Source organism: Sebastes fasciatus, chromosome 12 (assembly GCF_043250625.1).
Source record: "Sebastes fasciatus isolate fSebFas1 chromosome 12, fSebFas1.pri, whole genome shotgun sequence".
NCBI classification, from domain to species: domain Eukaryota; kingdom Metazoa; phylum Chordata; class Actinopteri; order Perciformes; family Sebastidae; genus Sebastes; species Sebastes fasciatus.
The window spans coordinates 5,917,941-5,938,773 of record NC_133806.1 but is presented as its reverse complement, the minus strand read 5'-3'; the positions used below and the strand labels follow the sequence as shown (position 1 = coordinate 5,938,773).

Below are 20,833 nucleotides of genomic sequence, written 5' to 3'. Positions count from 1 at the left end.
TTGTTAATAATCATGTGGCAGCTTAATGGTCCCACTTGATACAAAAGCAATGCATCATTTTGTCTACTATATGATGTTGCCAAGTTAAGAATTCCTTATGCTGCACTCTAGAAGAAACCCTTGATCTTAATATTCCTTTGGGATTTAATGAAATGCGGAAAAACCTTCACAGCCTCTTATATAATCAAACTGAGATGTGCATGACACCTCACATGCTGTACTGAGCTGTTGTAACAGTAGCGTAGGTCATTTGGAGAATAGCAGAGCCAGTGCATATAGTGTGTGTGGTGAGAAGTTAAGTGTTGAAGATAGACAGAGAGAGCAGCGGCGAATGTGTGTGATGTTGTGAGCGAACAAGTGAGCTAGTGGAGCACAAGACAGAGATAGTTTAGCTTTGAGAATATCTAGTGAATGTACAGTGGAAGTTGCAGTTTGTGTAGAAATAAATGCTGCAGCTCCTCAAGACAAAGAGGTTTCCTGTTTCTTGTTTCCTAGCGGCTGAGTGGAGTGACGGGGGTTAACCCCGGACTGAGTAACGTTATCGACTCTGGCCCAAGCGGGAAAAGTTAACAAAGTGGTTTGTCCATTCTGGGCTACTGTAGAAACATGGCAAAACATACACATTGTCCCTTTAAAGACAGATGGGCAAAGTCACAAAATGTGATTTAATAATACGAATGATGGGTTACGTGTATGATTGATGTCTATATCTACATGTCTATATATGCATATAGGAGCTTTCACACATCCTCCGCTCTTTCTGACATTTACATCTTCCTCCTTTTACGTCACCCATCCAGCTGACAATATTAATAATAAGACATGTGATAACCCCGACTTAGATAGATGACAGTGTAGCCGTCATTTCTCACAATACCAGCTTTTTTTGTAAATTTTGAAGCAGTTTTATCATAATGACTTGTTTTTGTCTGCTTACTTCCCCCTATTGTCTCACCATACTACCATGGCTCAGAAGTTGCTGTTAGACACACACACAGGGACTAGCTGTGCTACACTATATATGTACTTGTTTGCAATCGGACAAGATACAGATACATATAGCTTTCTTTATCCCTGAAGGGCAATTCAGTTTCTACAGTCCACCGAGACATATACACATTCATACTGCACAGTCATATATCACAGAGGGAACACAGTAGATGGCATATGGGGAGGTGCAAGATAAATAAAAGTATGAGAATAAAAATATTTTAAATAAAAACAATAGATACAAGAATAAAAACCAGAGGAGATATAATAAATAGAATAAAGTGCCAAGAGTATTGCACATAACAAATTACATTCCACGAATGTACCTAATTGCAAACACGGACAACCATCATATGGTTTGTGCAAAATAACTTTTACATTCAAAATAGACTTTTGTTCATTCAAGATAGCTACTCTGCGTTCAGCAGCTTAATGACGGAGGGAATGAACGACTCGGAGTATAGCAGTTTGTCTTTCTGGGAGGCGGCAGATAGCGCCGTCCTGAAGGCATTAGTGTGAACTCGCTGGACGGGATGTGGTCGTGATTAATAATACTTTTGGCCCTCCGGAGAACACGTGTCTCCAGAGAGAGTTTAAGTCGCAAAGATGCAGCAAAAGGAACAGATACTGACAGTGCAGCCTGCTGCTGACAGCACAGTCTCGGTGAGATTGTTTATTTGTTTGCATAATTAAGATTACATAGAATAATAAAACGAAATGGATGATGTACAGAGGAGGACGGAAGCCAAGGAGGCTTAACCACTAACACTCCTTGAGGGCACCGCCGCCCTCGGCCAACTCTACTTTTCTGTTTTGAGAGGCTGTAGCAGGCTCAGTTTTAGAGCTCGAGTGAAGGTACCAGCATCATATGAAACTAAAAAAGCTAAGGAATCCATGACACCAACCATGTCATACGAGCATATCGGGAGGAATACTAAAAAGCTCTACGAAGTTATGCTAAATTTTGGCGAGGGAAAACTGGCATGGCAATTCTCAAAGGGGTCCTTTGACCTCTGACCTCAAGATCTGATATGAATGAAAATGGATTTTGTGGGTACCCACGAGTCTCTCCTTTACAGACATGCCCACTTCATGATAATCATATACAGTTTTAGGCAATCCAGGGAAGCCTGCCAGTGGGCCAAATAATATTATGTAATGAATTTTCAATATTAATTAATCATTATAAATCCCATCTGTGTGTTGGAGTATTGCAAAACACACAGACTGGCACATTTACTCTGATTGGTAGACTCTTACACCTCTCCATGTTGAGTCAAATGTAAACATTATAATCACATTATTGTACACAGTCTGCTGCTTAAGGAGAGTTCATTACATGAAAAGGGGAGCTTAAAACCTAAATGCATGACCGCACATAATCCTTATGATCTGGGCAAGAATGTGAACTTACGGTCACAGCTCACTGATAGTATGTGTCTGCTTCCTGCTGTATTTATTAGCAGGGCCGTCATGCTAGGCATTCCCATCAGCATTTCCCTCTGCTTCCTTTACCGACACTAGAAAACAATACTGCCCACACCCATCTCTGTCTCAGCATTTGTTATTATTTCCTGAGGACACTTGTTTCTTATGCAACTGTCCTTTTTCTGTCTCTGGTGGAAGTCAGCAATCAAGTATAGTTTCATTATTCCTCATATGGTATTTTAAAAGTCGAGATTGCCATCATCAGATTGTCTATTTATAGTGCAATCAGATATGTGCTTTATGGGGTACATATTCTTCTAGACATAAATATCACTTATCCTCTATGTTAATCTCTGTTTCTTGAAGTCTAAGAATATGATCTTCAAAGTAAACTATGATCAGGATGTTTTTTTATTAGCCGGGCCAGAGCACAGCACCAAAACGAGCTATAAAGTGGGAATACCTGAAACGACCAAGTAATGTCAGCATCATAGCCTCTATTAAGACTTTTATCTTTTTAATAAGGTTGTCGTCTTTTAGCAAAATTAATTGGAATGGGTCACTAAATTTCCACATATTTTCCAAGGGAATGTGAGCAATACTAGGTCTAATGGCATGTTTTGGTTAGAAGTATGCCCATTTATTTGAATTCTAAATAGCACTAGGGGTGTCATGATTTCAATTCTTAAATTGGATATCAAACGAAATTAGTTTCCGATTTCGACCATCGGAATCAAAAGCAGGAAATCGTTTATTAACAGTTAACCGACAAGATTTGTGCCTTGCATGCAGCGGTGCGCCAGCTGCAGTGCATGAGCACAACAGACAACTGAGTCAGTTCACCGTCAGGAGAGTTACTGTAGCAGCTACGATGCTTCGTGTAGTGTCGCGGATATGCAGCCACTTTCTCAGTAAAAGTCTCCACCGCACATTTAGTTTAGTTTAGCGAGTGTCGGCTGTGTGTCTGCCCGGCGTAACTTTAGCAAGTGTCCGACAAACAGTGTGTGTGTTTGTGCTACGTTAGCAGCTCTAGCACTTCCGGTAGCTTTGTGGTGGGTATGTAATGTAATCAGTGTGTGCCTGACCACCGTGTAACACAAGGTAACAACGACTACTGCGGCAAGCCTAACCAGCACGGACCTTGTTGACCTGCTTCACCTACTGGTCTGAGCGCCCTCGTCTGTTCACACAAAGCACTGAAATAGACGAGACAATGCAGATCAGTGCTTGTATGACTAAATGTACCTGTTATGCCCCGATATCGCGATTCGGTTTTTCATCTCGACGACGCATATCGTCACGTTTTATAATGGCAAAATTTCGCGGCACGATATTTCGTCACACACTTAGATATGGTAAAAGGTTTGTTTTTATCTACATGACATGGTAAATACAACCTGATCAAATAACCCCTATGTTTACATTTTATTCCTGTTATTTCCCATAAACTCCCATGGAAAGTTTTTACCTTAAATATTCCCTGAATTTTACGACCCTATTTGGAAATGTGTTAAAATTCCGCAGAACAGAGAGACTTTTTAGATCCCACTTTCTGAAAAACCAATTTCATAAGCCAGACATTACAGCACCAGTCACTATATTGATCAACAAATTGTATCCAGTCCCCACTTGATGTTTAACCATCATTTTGTGTTAATAAGTGCTGTCACTGAAGAGAACACTGCCGTTTCAGTGGTAAACATCCAAAACACACTGCAGTTACTCATCACTTCTTTGAAACCTGTGAAACTGTATTTCTTCGTATAATGTCGGGGGAACCAAGGTTAAAGTCTTTCTTTCAGTGTCGAGAGAAATTCTTGCGTAACTGTAGCTCCACATCGCTCATTATCCATTACAGAGTTTATTTTTCTTTTTAGTTACAGTATGTTCGGAGAAGAAAACCCCTGCTGTATTTTGAAAGCAAGTCAGTAGAACATAAAAAAGGAAATTGGATGTTTTCAAGGTGTTTCGTAATAAAGAGATAATAACTAGGCTAATCCCATCAGGCGCATGCCAACGGGGGATATTATTTTTATGCTTTTTACATACCGTTTTAATATATGCATGTTGTTTGGGTGAGTGAAGGAGACAGAGAGGGTGAGTCAGAGAGAGGCAAACACAGGAAGAGACAATGAAACAGCAAGTGAATAAGCAAGACAGAGTACATCCAACTGCTCTCTGATCCCATAGGAATCTGAATCCCCTAATGGACTGAATCCCGCATTTTTGTCTGGCTCAGTGAGCAGTTATGAACTCTCTGTACGACTGAGAACATGACAGGGGACCCATTGCTCTCTGCTCCACTGTTCTACCTACATCCCCAACAACAAGCAATGTGAACCACATTGCAGCATAAATTAGCTTTCAGCTCCAGACCAGCATTGGCTTCAATTCACAGGAACCGAAATCTATTCAATAAGAAGAATTTCACCAGAACGCAAATGTAATGCCAACCAGACTGGTACAAATGTGGCCCTATTGTTAGCCTAAAATCCGTTTCAATTGTACAGACACTAATGGTGTTTATGAACACTCCTATTTAATGATCAATTATTTAGGCAGATTTACGATTACATGCAAAATCTATGTTATAAACACATCCTGCACAGTGCACATATTCTTTATGCAACCAGAAACAGTCCGATTTATCATGTCCTGTGGCACAAAATAAACACTCAGTGCTGATATCAAGAGTCAGATGCTGAATCATTTTCTAACTCTGGATTAGACCCAAAACTGCATTAAAGTCAACCTCCACTACCTACCAAGCAAGCTGAGGCAACAGCATGGTTACCTAAGAAGCTCATCCATGTCTCATAGCTCTAACAGTGGAATATGTACCTTTTTTAGGACTAATAATAATAAATAGTCCAACCTAACAGTAAATAACAAAAGGACTTACGATGCTGGTCACCACCAGATAGCCTGAGGTTAGCCTGAGGTTAGCCTGAGGTTAGTCTGAGGTTAGCCTGAGGTTCTTATACAGTAGGTCCTTTAAGTGCACTTTCACAATCCAACATTTAGTCAGTTTTAAATGAACTCTGGTGCAGTTCGTTTAGGCCGTTGTGAACACAGTAATCATACTCTGGTGCGGACAAAAACAACCAAAACAACCCTTGGAAACGGTCTGAGACCACCTCTGACAATAAAGAGAATGTACAGAATATGCTAAAGTCCACAAAAATAAGTTTCTAAAGTCATTTGGGATAAACTGCAGAAGGGATTCGTGCGCACACTAGATCAGTACCGAGTCAAAGTGGAAAAGTTCAACAGCAATATATCAAAGTCCACGATTCCCTGCACAGAAGTGGCAGCTCTAGAGACGAAAAAGATAAATTGTCTCCTTCGTACATGACCCTGAGCAAATTATTTCTATTATTTGGTCCGCTTTAATTTGTGCTCTGTGAAAGCGAACCAAAAGTATAAATTTCACTGTGATTATGACTAGCCAAACAGACTATGGCTTGTGAAAGTGCCCTAAAACTTACTTTAGAATGACAGAAACAGCAGCATGTTTGATTAAGAGTTAAAGAGTATTTTATCATGATTCAAAAATGTCCACATCCAAGTTCCTTGTTTTTTTTTCCTTCTTCTTTTTCTGATGGTTGGGTAAATCTATGGCTTTAATTTAACAGTGAGACAAACAATTAAGATGCCTAGATATTATGGCCAATTATAAAGAGGAGTTTGCATTATACCCAATACATGGACATGTACCACTAGATTCAGGTACTGACACTTAACTTCATGAGTCTCGGTTGCCTACAATGCAAGTCTGGACTTGCTGCATAAATTATCTTCACTCCTTTCTATGAATGGATGATTTATCACTTACTGTCTCTCTGTTCTACGTGATCTCAAATTCTTAAAAATACACAACACATTTGGGATCACGCTTAAGTAAGTTTCTGGTATAGCATAATAAAATTATTTAAATACATTTCCCTTTACTTGGTTTGAAGCTAAAACAACACAATAGGTAATATATACAGTATTGTTCCATCTCGATTATAAAACTATCTGACATGTTACAATGTGGCTCAAGCACTTTGAGCATAATCTTCTTAAATCCCATGTTCTCTACGGGTTAGACTAAGTATTAGGGATGAATTGCAATTTTGAGTCATACCTCTATGCCATGCCATTCATGATAGCTATTCTGCTACATATTAATTGTCAGGAAGATCTGTTGCATCAAACCAAGTACTACAATCAAATAACAAGACTGACACCGCCAGGTATGTTCAACAGACTTGAGAGGAAAATAAATCGAATGTGCGTGAAACGGAGAGTAACGCAGTTACAGGAAGAGCTTTGGAGGAACAACAAAAACTAGAACAAAATGATTCAAAGGGAAACACAGAAACCGGTGACAGTAAGGAAGAGGAAATAAATGTTTTGTAAGCCAGCTCCGACGAAAATGTTGTGCTGGTACCAAACAACGGTCACATTGTGTTGTGTAAACTTAACTTTATGATGACAGTTACTTTGCACACACTGCAACCATGGTTACACCACGACCACAAAAAATACTGCAAAACACTTTTTTTCTAAACTTGGATGAGTACAGTAAATTAATCTTTACACCCAACATTTGTTGGGATGGATTATTTTTTTGATAAATGCAGGGAGACCTCTCTAGATGATTTTAATTTGAATATCTACGTATATGTGAAAATACTTAAAATCATAATTATTTTCCAGGACTGACGACACGCACGGTTATCCATTCAATGTTGAATAAAAGCCTTACCAATATTCCAATAAAGAGCTTGTTGTTTGGAGACTTTTTGTTCTCTTACTGCACTGCAGTCAAATCCCACAGGAGTTTAAACCTGGTAAAGGCCCAGCTGCTTCTGTTCTGTACCATATGATGTTAGTTGTTGGTCAAATCGAGTGTGAAGAAAAGGGACTACCCTGGGACTAAACTTTTAAAGCTCTACCATTTCCTGAACAAATATAAATGACAGTAACATCTATCTTTGTAACATTGTGGTTGTGACTAACAGTCAGTCACTAGAGGTTAACAAAAAGGGGGAGCTTGATTTAGGATCCACTCCCCTCAGTTTTTGACTTCATATCATTTTGGTTTGTTAACTGGTTTTCCATACTTTTATCCTATATTAAGTTGAGGGGTTTTAGCAAGCCCCCAGGAAGTGCTCCGGTCGTCGATCCGGACTTTCATAGTGGCCAAACAGCGGTACTGCATCGTCCGTGTCAGTCACGTGATGCATTGGGCCCAAAAATACTTTTTCCCATAGACTTACTTTGGGAAAGAGACATCTGTAACTCAGCGGATAATTTTTTTTTAGGTGAATCAACTTCCCAGTACGAACACCTAAATAGCCCTTATCTAAAAAGATAAGTTTTAAAATTTGTAAAACGCACTCATAGCTGAATCCAGAGTGATTTCCCTTCCTCCGTTCATGTTAGTAAGACCCAGACCGAGGCTGGAGCGCAAGCCGCGACGACGGCGTGACCCCGTGACCAAGTCATGTGACCGAGCAGATGCTACTCCGTCAATCATCTCGGACGCTACTCCGCCAAGATCCGGGTACTTTTCCAGACGGAAGTCGAGCCATTTAGGCTTCATGCACCAATGAGCAACTCTCATAGGAATGAACGGGGCTCCGCCTCCAGTATCCAGTTCTTTTAATACATCCATGGGTTTTAGTTCATGTGATGTAATGGACAAATTGATTAATCACTTGTTGGGTTGTACAGCTACATCAAAAGAATAGCTGCCCTCAGGCACTGGATTGTCTGACCTCTATTGCATGACACTGGTGGGTGGTCACGCACATGTGACAAGAACATGAAACAAAATTACGTAAGCAGTTAAAAGACAACTACATCTTTAAAAGGTGTTGTCAATACGGTCCAGAAATTTCCCATTTCTCAGTATGAATAACTTTTTCCCAAAGCTAGAAACAAAAGACTTCACGGAGATCGCCGACACCAAAAAAATGTTCCCTGAATTTAAACTCAAATGAGCTCTTCTGCGGCAGTATTTCAACTCTGAAAAAGGAAAATATACCATTAACCAGAGAAAAAGCGCCTACGGTATTATGAGTTAATTGTTCACCTCCATTTTCCTCCTAACTGTTCTCTATGGAGCTGTTTCAGGATTTACATCGGCTCTTTGTATTTTGGCTCTAGGCTTCGGGAGAGAGACTCATGTTCTCAAATATGAATTGAGCCATTAACCACTGTTACAATAAATTAATCTGTTAATTCAGTAATATTAATAAATACCTTTCAACAGTGTCGATGCTTTATTAACTTGCAGACTATGCCCTATGCCTGAAGGAGCATCAAGCCAAAAGTGTCATGTTATTATGAGGACAGGCTGGTCAATCTATGGAGTTACACAACACACACCCAGATACAAATGGGTCACCTCTACTCAATTCTCACAGGACGTTTTCACAGAAATGTTAACGTTATGTTTCTTTTAAAAACTACATAGGAAAGAGGACATAAGGGCAACATACTGTAATTTGTCCACAGCTGCTGAAAATGATTGTTGATTGTTACCAATAAGCTGCTGATTAATTTAAGCCTGTGAAAATCATTAGTGATCTCTGGCCTGCAGATATCAGCTGAATGAAAACAAAAGTAATGGACTCCCTCCCTCTTGCCTATTTGTCCTGCAAGCCAGCTTTAACCATGACCATTTAACCCTCTACTGCTTCCCTAACATTTGTACGACTAGTGAAGATAAAAAAAATAATGTAACAGGACCTTGAGAGACATGTCAACCAGCAAGCCGAGTACATTAACGTTTTGAATCATTACCAGTACTATTTCTCATTTCATCTCAACAAATCACTTCCCAATAAGTGTGATGGGCCTACTTCAGATGGAATGAGACAAGATAAAAGAACAATACTCCACTGATCTCTGACATTACACTGTAAGCCACTGTTAACGGCACCTTATAACATGGCTGTCTGACCCATTATATACCCCATCTACGGATTGCCGACACTACTGGGTCTACTGGATAGGAAATGTTTCTGCCTACAATGCAAACACCCATATATCAGATAACCTCAGAATGATCATCCTGAGGTTATGAGCCACACTGCAAAGGCAAAGGCAATGTGATAATAGAGATGCCCACAGCGGAGGGATATTTGCTTTTATACTAAATTCTCAATTGCCTCGAAAAGTGACCTACGTCACCTAACCTTTTCCTCAGGTACAGACAATGATCGGGCTAGAAAGTGACTCAATAGTGTCAGTCATCTCTTACTGATCTCAGCACATAATTATACAATGTTAAAACTCATGTCTGTGGTTCAGTTCTCAGGTTTTACTGAATAAGTGTTTTTTTTCTGTGAGATCTTAAGTACTTAAAGCCCCCCTCCAGAGTTTCTTTGGCATGTCTATGATATTTCATATTTATTTGAGTCATTTCCTGACAATGTTGATTAGCAACACTGAACATTTTTGAACAAATAAAACGCTGCTAAAATGTGAATATGAAGTATGACTATAGTAGAAGCTACAGGTCATGCATCGTCCTCCAAGCTTGCGCAAGTGCACTCATTGCTAGCCTAACTTATTAGTTTATTAATTAGTTTCATCGATGTTAGTTTAGTGTGTCGTTTATTTTCACCATGACATTCGTGTGTGCGGTGAACTTGTGCAATAAACGCAGTGGATTACATGAAATCCCACCATCAGAATTAGCACAACATGCTGGCTGTCTCACTCATTTAGTCTCTTCTTTACGGTCTCCTCCTGGAGATAAACTAACAGAAAGTGGTCGATGCCGCACGCCGGTTTTGTGTCCGGCTACAGCGCACTGCAGGACAGATCATAGGCTTGGTGCCCGCCATTTGAAATGTAGTTTTGGGATGCTTTGGAGGTTTGCCGGGCTCTAACAGGTCTGGACGCCGGGGAGCACACAACTTTCAGCCCAAGAGAAAACAAGAGAAAAGTCCTGTTAGAGAAATCACAGTGCAGCCCGGTGCTGAGGGAAAAGCGGACGGGGTTGGTGGACGGTGCGCCTCCAAATCGTACCAAAACTGCATTTCAAATGGCAGACCTAGGCAACATGTCTATCCGTCCTGCGGTGTGGCTCCTTGGTGCAGCAGAAGCCAGACGGCTATGTCGCCAGGAGGAGACGGTAAAGAATAGAACAAGAGAGAGAGAGAGAGAGAGAGTCAGTGTGTTTTGCTAATTCTTGTCTCATTTGTGATCTAATAAACAGTAAAATCACAAAATTCAGTGCCACATAGCTAGCTGTTTTCCAAGCTACTGTATCTAAACTGGGTTGAAAGACAATCTGGTTGCCATGGTAATGAATTACATCTGACAATGTACCACACCCCCATTCTCTGTTTGAGAGAGATTATTAACCGAAAAACAGGAAGTTACAGTGACTGGGGAGGGGGGGGAGGGGCCTTTAACACAAATAACATCTTTATGAAAACGTAGTTGAAAGTGGAAATTGAAAAGTCTGAATGCTGAATTCATCTGCTGTCATATTGATAGGAAAAAAGACCGACCTAATGGAAAGTTAACGAGCAAGTTATTGCAATTCAAACCAAAGATTGTGGTCTCATTTATAAACAGCTGCAGTACACAGGGAACCATACTAGCTACATCTTATAATTAGGTCAATGGTACAGTGTGAACACATTAAAACAATCAGAAACACAATCTCGATCAAACTGAGCTTCGACAAACATAACAAGGAACTTTTTACCCTTGCATTGATGAGTTGTGCAAACGTAACAGTGGCGAAGCACCGTCAGTGTTCACCATTTAATTGTTCAATCAGGTCAGACTTCAAAGCATTTTCACATTATTCAAGCCACGCTGGTCAACGCTGCAAAGCTGAAAATGATCTTATTCATATTCCGATCAGACCTCAACCGGGGAATGATCAAGCACAATTGTCATGTCACAGTTCAGACTCAGGGAGGAAGAGAGTGAACTGCATCAGCACAGCTCGGCATCTGATAAGGCATCCTTGACGAGACCGTTTCAGAAACACTGGCAGGCTTCAAACGCTCTGCCTGCACTCCGAGTAAAATTAACATATTAACTGCCAATTTCGTAAGATTTTCACAGCCAACATTGTCACTGTTACAAAACAGCTTAGCTGATTCATCCTTGGAGCCTCTTAAAGTTGGACAGCAATGCAGGACAATGCTGAGTCACTGGGAATAACAACTGATTGGTCAATCTTATTCCAATCAAATCAAAACAAGATATTACCTCTAGGAATTAAATAGTTAATATAAGAGTATATCAATGTAATAAATTCATAACAATGTTAATATAGTGCTACATTATGCTCAATATGATATACACATTTCCCACAAAAAAGCTTGTTACATGTTATCACGTTACTTGCAAACGGAACTAGACTTTGGCAGGACTTTCCAGTTCGTAAAGTCAACAAGATTAAGTTTCTAGATCAAATTACAACAAGAGAAGACTCAAGTAAACAGTGTTAGGGATAATATAAACACTCAAGTTTCTCATGGTTGACAATCGCATGGGGTGTCTTATTAAATATTAAAATATTTGGTGTGTGCAGGAAATGACAATTGTCACCCAAGGAAAATATAAAAAATGAAGCCCTTCTAAGAGATACGAGATGGTGTACAGCCTACAGCGAACAACTACTTGTGGAAAATGCCCATCACAGTTTCCTAGAACTAGGTTAGGCTAGTGTCATCACATCTTGTTTTGTCCAACCAACAGTCTAATGTTAAGACGAGATTCTAGGACCGTCAAATGTTTGCCATTTTTGCTTGGAAAAGTACTCAAAACTTTTCTAAAAAATAGTTGTCAATTCATTTTCTGTCAATTGACTAAATAACTAATCATTGCAGCTCTCGTCTACAGCAATTACTATCAAAGTAGGCCATATCAACAACAGTTCAATTATAAAACTTAAATCAACACTGAGCTTCACAAGCAAATACTGGGTTTCCATGATCCTGTGAGAGCAGTATTTTTAATAAACATACATTCTTGGAGTGACGGACAGCCCTGCATTTTCTCTCAACTAATTAAATATCAACATCACAGCCTTGATTCTGTGGATTATAAAGTACTATGATAGCGGCGTAGAAACAATTATTGATAATAAAACTCAATGTTAATTGTTTACATGCTTCATTGCTTATTACTGTAAAATGTTAATACAGCTCATCATAACAGGCATAGAACTACCTTTCCCATTAATGCATCAGAATTGTAATTACTGCCAAGTCATTTGAGCTACCCTTTGAAATACCTGTGTGAGGCGAGCAGCACTTGTGTAAATCAGTGACCCCTGAGCTGACAAATGAATAAGCAATGATTCAGGTAAGCAACTGATGGCTGCTGCTGCGAGCTGCCTTGAACACATGCAGCCACAATGAGTGAAGGTAAGACAGCAGCAGGACTGTGCCTGCATCGAGGATGTCTGTCAAAAGATCTCTGATACATTACCCCATCAACTGCCAGTGGCATTAGGTTGGCCAACTGGATTACACGCAAGCATGCAAGCTGTGTTGCTCAAAGGGAGTTTGGGTTAAACAACAATCTGCGGTTGGAAGATTTAGGCTAAATCATTGTAGGGAAGTAATAACGCTTAAAGCTAGGGTAGGCAACTTTGGAGAAACCAGCAAGTGTAAGCTAGACTTTGAAAGTATCCAACCAAAAAAAATCCCAGCCCCTCCCTTCAGGCTTCCTTCCAAAGCCACTCTCCCAAAACACATGAAAGCGTACTGCGTGAGGAGCGCAGCGCATCGTTGTCATCACTAACCGTATCCAACTACCTCGTGTCTCATTCACATGTAAGACTCAAGGGTGTATGCCTCTGCCAACCAGTCACGTTGCAGTTTACATCCATGTCTGTCATCACTTTGTCATTTATCCTATTAGCCATTTGTGTAAAATTGTCATAATTAGCATTTGAATTCTTGGGCTATGGCCAAAAACGTGTTTTGTGAGGTCACAGTGACCTTGACAATCAGCTTATCCTCGAGTCCAGGTGGAAGTTTGTGCCAAATTTGAACCCCTCAAGGGGTTCCTGAAATATCGCCTTCACGAGAATAGACCGGACAGACAACCTGAAAACATAATGCCCCTGGTCACGGCTCTCGCCGGCGCAGAGGCATAAAAACACCTAACATTATCATAATGAACGTAAGCAACAAACGTGGCAAGTGTTAGCACTCACGGCTGTCAAGCTACCAGATAGTGGAATCAGGTCGGTCGATAGTCAGGTAGGCCATCCAATCATTTCATGCGGGCTGTATAAAATGATTGGACAGGCTTACAGTATTACCCTCCTGCTACAGCCACAGATACTGTTTTTTTTCTCTTTTTTTGTTAGAGCATTTGATGTATTGATTGCTGTCAGGATGTAAATCGAATTTCAACAAATAACAAAAAAATGCTTCAATGATAAATTGCCTACGCTGGCTTCAAGTGGCAGTTTCTAGAGTGACATCATGAATAATTGATTTGACAATGTTAGGCAATATCAACAACATTTACACAACCACATTCTTAATGGGAACTTAATGCCACCCATGTCAATAAAAGACAATGTGCAGTAGACCTTTTGCTGAACATGGACGCTCAGTGTGATTACTATCGAGTTCTGGTTCAAGGCAACTTCAACAGTATTGAGAGGTTCTGTTTCGCACTGCAGTACTCAAATAACTTTTCCTTGCTTCATTTGTCTATTTGATTCTAAAAAAAAAAAAATAGGAGGACAAGCAATCACTACATTTACACATTTCAGTAAATGTGCTTACGTGGACAAATGTACTGTAGCATATACACCAGTAATTATTTACCACAATGAATCAGACTGCAGAATGGAAACATGTGTTTGGAAGTTTTTTAAACACATGGTGAACACTGATGACGACATTAGCATTAACAGTGTACAAAGTACTTGATTTACAGTAGACATATTGAAAGCATCCTTTAACATTTTATCACTTCAAGACTTCAAGGAAAAGCACTCTCAAAACACTTGATTATCAATATACACCAATCAGCCATAACATTAGCACCCCTGACAGGTGAAGTGAATAACATGGATTATCTCGTTACCATGGCACCTGGCAGTGGGGGGGTATATTAGACAGCAAGTGAACATTTTGAACTTTGAACTTTGTGTTGGAAGCAGAAAAATGAGTTTAAGGATGTGAGAACGACTTTGACAAGGGCCAAATAGTGCCGGCTAGACGACTGGGTCAGAGCATCTCCAGAACTGCAGCTCTTGTGGGATGTTCCTGGTCTGCAGTGGTCAGGACCGACCAAAAGTGGTCCAAGGAAGGAAAACCGGGGAACCGGGGAACCGGCGACAGGGTCAGACCCGAGGCTCATTGATGCACGTGGGGAGCGAAGGCTGGCCCGTGTTGTCCGATCCAATAGAAGAGCTACTGTAGCTCAAACTGCTGGAAAAGTTAATGCTGGTTCCGATAGAAAGGTGTCGGAACACACAGTGCATCGCAGTTTGTTGCGTACGAGGCTGCGAAGCCGCAGACCGGTCAGGGTGCCCATGCTGACTTAATGTTATGGCTGATCGGTGTACATTCATAATAAGTATTCAAAGTAAATCTACCTCCTAACACTGACTTTCAACTGTGCCAAGTCTTAAAGCTAAAAAGATCTATAATCATTACTGTCAAATGCAGGTATGCACGATGTCGCATGCAAAGATGTAGTGTATAAACTTTCTGAAATCTGACATAGAAATGACAGATGGTTTTGGCACAAAAAGCCAAAGCTGAAAAGGAACAGTAGGAAAGAGCCAAAGGGGAGTCAATATTTTCTAAGACTTTATGGCAAAGTTTCCAACACAACTAACAACTACATTATATATCAAATACAAATACACACTGTTGAGCTTTGATATGTCTTTGCTCCTCATTGCTAGTAGAAGAGTTCACCTCTAAAACACTTAAGAGGTGAATTCAAAAAGGAATCCAACTTTCCCAGCAGTCTTATTTAAGCCAGACTGAATGATATGAAATAATATGATGATTCCCGTGGAGAAACATGTCTTGGCCTCGCAGCACTGCTGGTCCACAATAATTAATACCATATTGTTTTCCCTTTTAAAAGGGTGATATAACAAACTGAGCTTGTTTTCCTCTAATGCCGGAGCTGTGAAATAAGTGTTATTTACCAAGCAGTGGAAAGATCCTCTTTGGTCAAGACGATCTGAGGTGAGACGTGAGGTGTGAAGAAAAGACAAGTGTAGCCACAGGCTCATTATTTCTCCTGCCACCAGCCCCCCTTATACAACACTGTTATAATTTACTGGAGAAGACAAGAGTTTAAAATGGACTAGTAAACACCTAAGCCATCTATCACATAGTCGCTATGTAACCTAAACATACACTGCTCTGTCTTTCACACAACAGTTAACCTACCTTAAGTTATAATTCAAAGCAAAGCACTCAAAGTCTGCATACCTCTGGCAAAGCTGTACATGTCTCTAAATGGTTTTATTCTGACATCAGAACAATGGCGATGCACAGTTCTGGAGTAAATTACTTTTCCATTCAAGTTTTAAAAATAATCCGCTGACTAACAAACAAACAGACAAAACACAGGACTGGAAACATTGCCTCCTTAATGGAGTTATTAATGTACCATTTGATTTCTGATGAGAAGAGGGTTATAACCGCGGTACTCCACCCAAAATCTATTTTTTGAGTGTCAAACGTTCACCCTGTGGAGGTAGTTTCATCTTTCATAGAGAGGATGTGGTCATAGGTTGGTTGGGGTCAACTTGGAAACATGTCAGTTATAATGGTTTCCAAAGAACGGAAATATCCTGTAAGAGCCAACGTCAATTTGTAGTTAAATATTACTTATTATTCTTTACATGTGGATATTTACTCAAGTGTTTCTACTTTGAATATTATATTTATGTTTTATTATTTGGTACTACAAGAAAGTGCCTTTAGGACAGACTGCCGGCACTTTAAGTACACTTTGCAGCAGTTAGTTTGCGGCAGACAGTAGCGATTGGGCAGAGTTTTCCAGCAGTGGTGTGGATTTCGTTGTGGAACGAGTTGTAGATTAACCTGTAGACTTGTAAGCGCCATTTTTGGACAGTAATGTTTTTGTTTTCACCAACTTGTACGAGGGGAAAGTGGATCAATAAAACCACTTTTTGCTTTCACCTACGAGCGATGTCGGTGTGAGCTGTGTGCATAGGACCAGAAACACGTGTCAACAGAAGGTTGACACTCTGCTGCAAGTTTTGGATGCTACATACCCATAAATAACTATCTAACCACTCCTGCAACAGAATACTCTTTTCTATTGTAATCCATACGCTCAGCACGTCCCAAAAAGTCATTAAGCAACTTTGCCAAAGAGTCATCGTGTTTCTTTGGGGGAGGGACAGACACAGATGCAATGTATTTGGTGATATCTTCATAAAAAGATTGAAATATACTGAGCATACAAATGGAAAGTGACAGTTTCGGAGAAGCTTCTTTTCATGTATTGGTACTTCATGGAAGGATGAGTGGGAGGGTGAGTGTAGATTTTGGGTGGAGTAACACTTTAAGTTCAGTGTTCTGCCACCATCAAATTAAAAGATCTGCAAAGGTGCTATTTTGTCAACCAAGGACTGCAAGCATCAACTTCTTTCACACACTGCACACACAATTTTGGAAGAAAGGTCTCACCATGCCAGTTTAGATGCACCATTAGCTTGCACGCTCTCACCGCACACACACACGCATGCCTACACACCCCTCACCACCAAATATGTTCAACAGAAACCTTCACAGAAGCTACGTTAGCACTATGTATTACAGCTGTTACTATGAGAATGTGGTTGGTGTTGTCCCCACCACATCCTCATCACTTCAGAGAAGCAGTTTAACGAGAACTGAGAGGCCTGACTGACGGAGTGAAACAGGCTGCCTTGTTAACACTGGTCCAACCCTTCACAACCACCGTCTCAGTGCAATATTCGATCAGTCACAGCTGTCAAAAAACAAAAACAACCGCCTTCAAGAAAATATTGGCATGCAGACAAGGGCACAGCTTGCTGCATACTTGATTTCATTAATAGCCTTCAGATAGGAAATTCTAAGTTTGGACTTCACACAATTAAAGGCCTGACATGATAACTAATTTTGTATGGGCGATATATTGTCCTTGAAATAATTGCGATAAACGATATTGTCATTTCAAGACCATTTTATACTACTGCTATAATGATAATATAATAGCATAATAATGCTAGCACACCTTTTCAAAGAGCAATTAACTTTGAATTCTTAAAGACATTCAGAAATGGGAATTGGAATAAAAACATTAAAATATCCTAAATAAATAAAACAAAACAATAAATAAAATGGACTCTCAGGCTCAGTTAACAAAATGTTCAATGTCTGCACAGTCTTATAATGGTAGGGAAACACTGCTGTTTATTCTGGCACCATGTTGGCTAAAATGTTGATGACATTCTTAGATCATGTCCATACAGTATATCCTACGGTAAGTATATAGTAATTATTGTCATTTGTATTTTCTCTATCCAAAGCCACATTAACTTATCATGCTTATTCAATTTTTTACATGACTGTTGACTGTCTCCACGTGTTTATGTAACATGGCAGTGTTACATCAGTGAAGTCCAAATCACTTCCAAGCCAGTCAATTCAGAATATGAACTCTTACTTTTTTGGTTTGCCGGTGTATGAGTAACATTACATAACTCTATTATGGATGATATTTTTGCACTTCCTGCATCAAGCCAAACCTTGGTAGCAGTCCATGTTCTCTTGCTAACTTAACATGACATTCATTTTGGCTTCAACCAATCAGAAATCATCATCATCTCTGTTGTGACTCACTGGATGTTGGTCCGTCTGTGTTGCTAAGCAAACGCCAAAAAATCATTTCAAACTGACTCGTTGTGTCATTTTACTTATTTCTTATGCCTTGTCATGAAGGCTTTCATTGTGGAGTCTCATACGGCACTTAGTGAATTTAGGTCAATGAGCATTTCAGAATGATTTCTTGTCTGCATGGATACCCTGGCACTGGACAACCAATGTGGACAACTCCGGACCAGTTCATTAAATTCGACATAGGACTGGGTAATTAATCAAATTTTATTTTCAATTACGATTTTGGCTATTAACAATTATGAAAACAAGATAATCAAGATAAAAAATGATTGTGCTTTATTCTCGGTTTGTCTTGTTGTGTGGTGCGCTTTCACTAGCTGTAACACCCGGGCTGTGAACTCGTTGTGCCCTCTCTCCCTGCGGGGAGAGATGGGGCTCGCAGCGCAACTGTCAACCTGGGCAGACTGACCAGTGCGTGGTCTGTGGCGATGTCGGCAACCCACCTGACCCGTCTTGAAACGCGGACCCCGTCTCATTTACCATGCTTTGTGAGTGACTTTTTTACCGTGTCATCAAAATTCATATCTATACAACCAATGTGATTATGATTAAATTGTTTATTAGTGCACAAAATTGTTTGCAAGAGCACAAAGTTCTTCATAGATCTAGCCTCTTAATTTTTCCCTCAAAGTGCATCAGATTGATGCATTTAGTTTTTTTAAATGTATAAATTGTTCTTTTCTAAATGCATGATGTTTCCAAAGTCGATGTGTAAAGGCCTTTACGGACTGGCAGCGTTTTTTTCGTGTGATTAATTTGCACGTAAATATATTTTTTCAAACTGTTGTTTTTGTCATGAGTACTTTCACACAGAACCTGAATATTGCAAAAAGCGATTACATTGTTTTTTGGAACAAAGTCGATTTTCTGAGCTTTCGCATCGTGAATAAAGGCATCAAACAATCATGTTGTGCAGAATGGGTATGGTTATATTTATGAAACAACACTAAGGTACCGTGGTCCGAACCAGGATGGCAAACTTTATTACTCTTTTCAACGTTGACAAAAGCAGCGCAGACCAGATCCACTCCTTCTGTTCTTACCTTTCACAATAAAAGTACTAGACAAATAATATTCGCAGGCTAGTATTTCACATTTTCGTGTCGTTTAGTCATCATGTCTTAACAGGAACGGCAATGAGAGGTTTTCAAAGTAATATGTTATACAAAGAAGCCTTTCTCAGTCTCTTCTTTTAAAATAGGTTTTGAGTTCAATCCAAAATGTCTTAAAAAGGAGTCAAAACTCAATTGACATTTCTCTTATTCAAATAAGCTTCCACATGTTTCGACAGAGCCTATAGCTCACCGGAGTGGACACTTCACTGAAACAAATTGCGCTCAAATAGCCTGTGAACAGAGACAGGTCCTTGTGTAGTGAGAGATTACTTGGAACTTTACAAGGAAGAAATGTCAATATTGCCCCCATCAATCTCCAGGCCGAGAGGGCACGTCAAAGTTCAACACCCACAATGTGCCAAGAATGTGTTGCCTGTAAAACCTGCCGGCGAAAAGGTGAGCAGCTGAACCCCGTCCACTGCCAGAGAATGTACCCATGGCAGAGAAATCCCTCTGAAGCATCAAATCATAGACCCAATAATGGTATCGATTGTGCACACGGTAATAAACGATCAAGCCAAATTCACTCAAACACACCAGATACTGCCATTTGAAAAGTGCTTCTCAACAAATTCCTTACGCAGCTCATGCATTTTAAATCTAGCTGGCCCTCGAGGGAATGAAATCTTGCGTCTGACTACTAATTTACTGACCTCTAAAAGCTAAATGTAAACAACATCAAAATAAGAGCCATACATTTCTGACATCTCTCAGGATTTCTATGCTTCGGTAACCTTCTGTAGGGGAACTAGAGTACAGTTAATGTGAAGAATAATGTACAGAATAATGAATCCTTTGTTCCGTATAGCCAGGTAACTCCCTTACAGTTTTATGGCCGACATTATGACAGCTGCAGCAGCAGAGGCGAGACTTACATTACAGAGTTGCTGACATTAGATACAGACAATGTCTCGGAGGCTTTCAACATACAGTAGATTGATGCAATGTGAGGAAGTGTCATCATCTTTGTTACTCCTTAAGCAATACGCCCAACGTCCATACCCATAAAATGAGGATACTAAAGTGCAAAGCTTTAGACAAGTCAGTATCACTTTATATATATATATATATATATATATATATATATATATATATATTAATCTGTTAAAGGTAGGTTATTTAATATCCCTCTGAAACATGTACATGTATGCATTTCAGCAGTCATGAGAGCACCCAGGATCAGCACCTGGGGCAGGTTAAGACTTGAGTGTCTTGCTTGAGGATTTTCTCTGATCACCTATGTTTCTTCTTCGTCAATATGAGATATTTTATTGTGTTACTCACTACTATATTCATATTAACAGTATAACGCTTTAACAATGTTATGGCATTAATCTGTGCGTATGTGAGGTAGCGGTGTAAATCACCAGTTTCATCATGATA

At 39.9% G+C, this 20,833-nt stretch overlaps 1 protein-coding gene across 2 annotated transcripts in view; it reads right to left on the bottom strand.

Moving 5' to 3' along the window:
• Window positions 1–20,833, bottom strand: part of plcl2 (phospholipase C like 2) — a 49,433-nt gene that overhangs the window by 25,285 nt on the left and 3,315 nt on the right. The gene's annotated exons all lie outside the window — the stretch shown is intronic.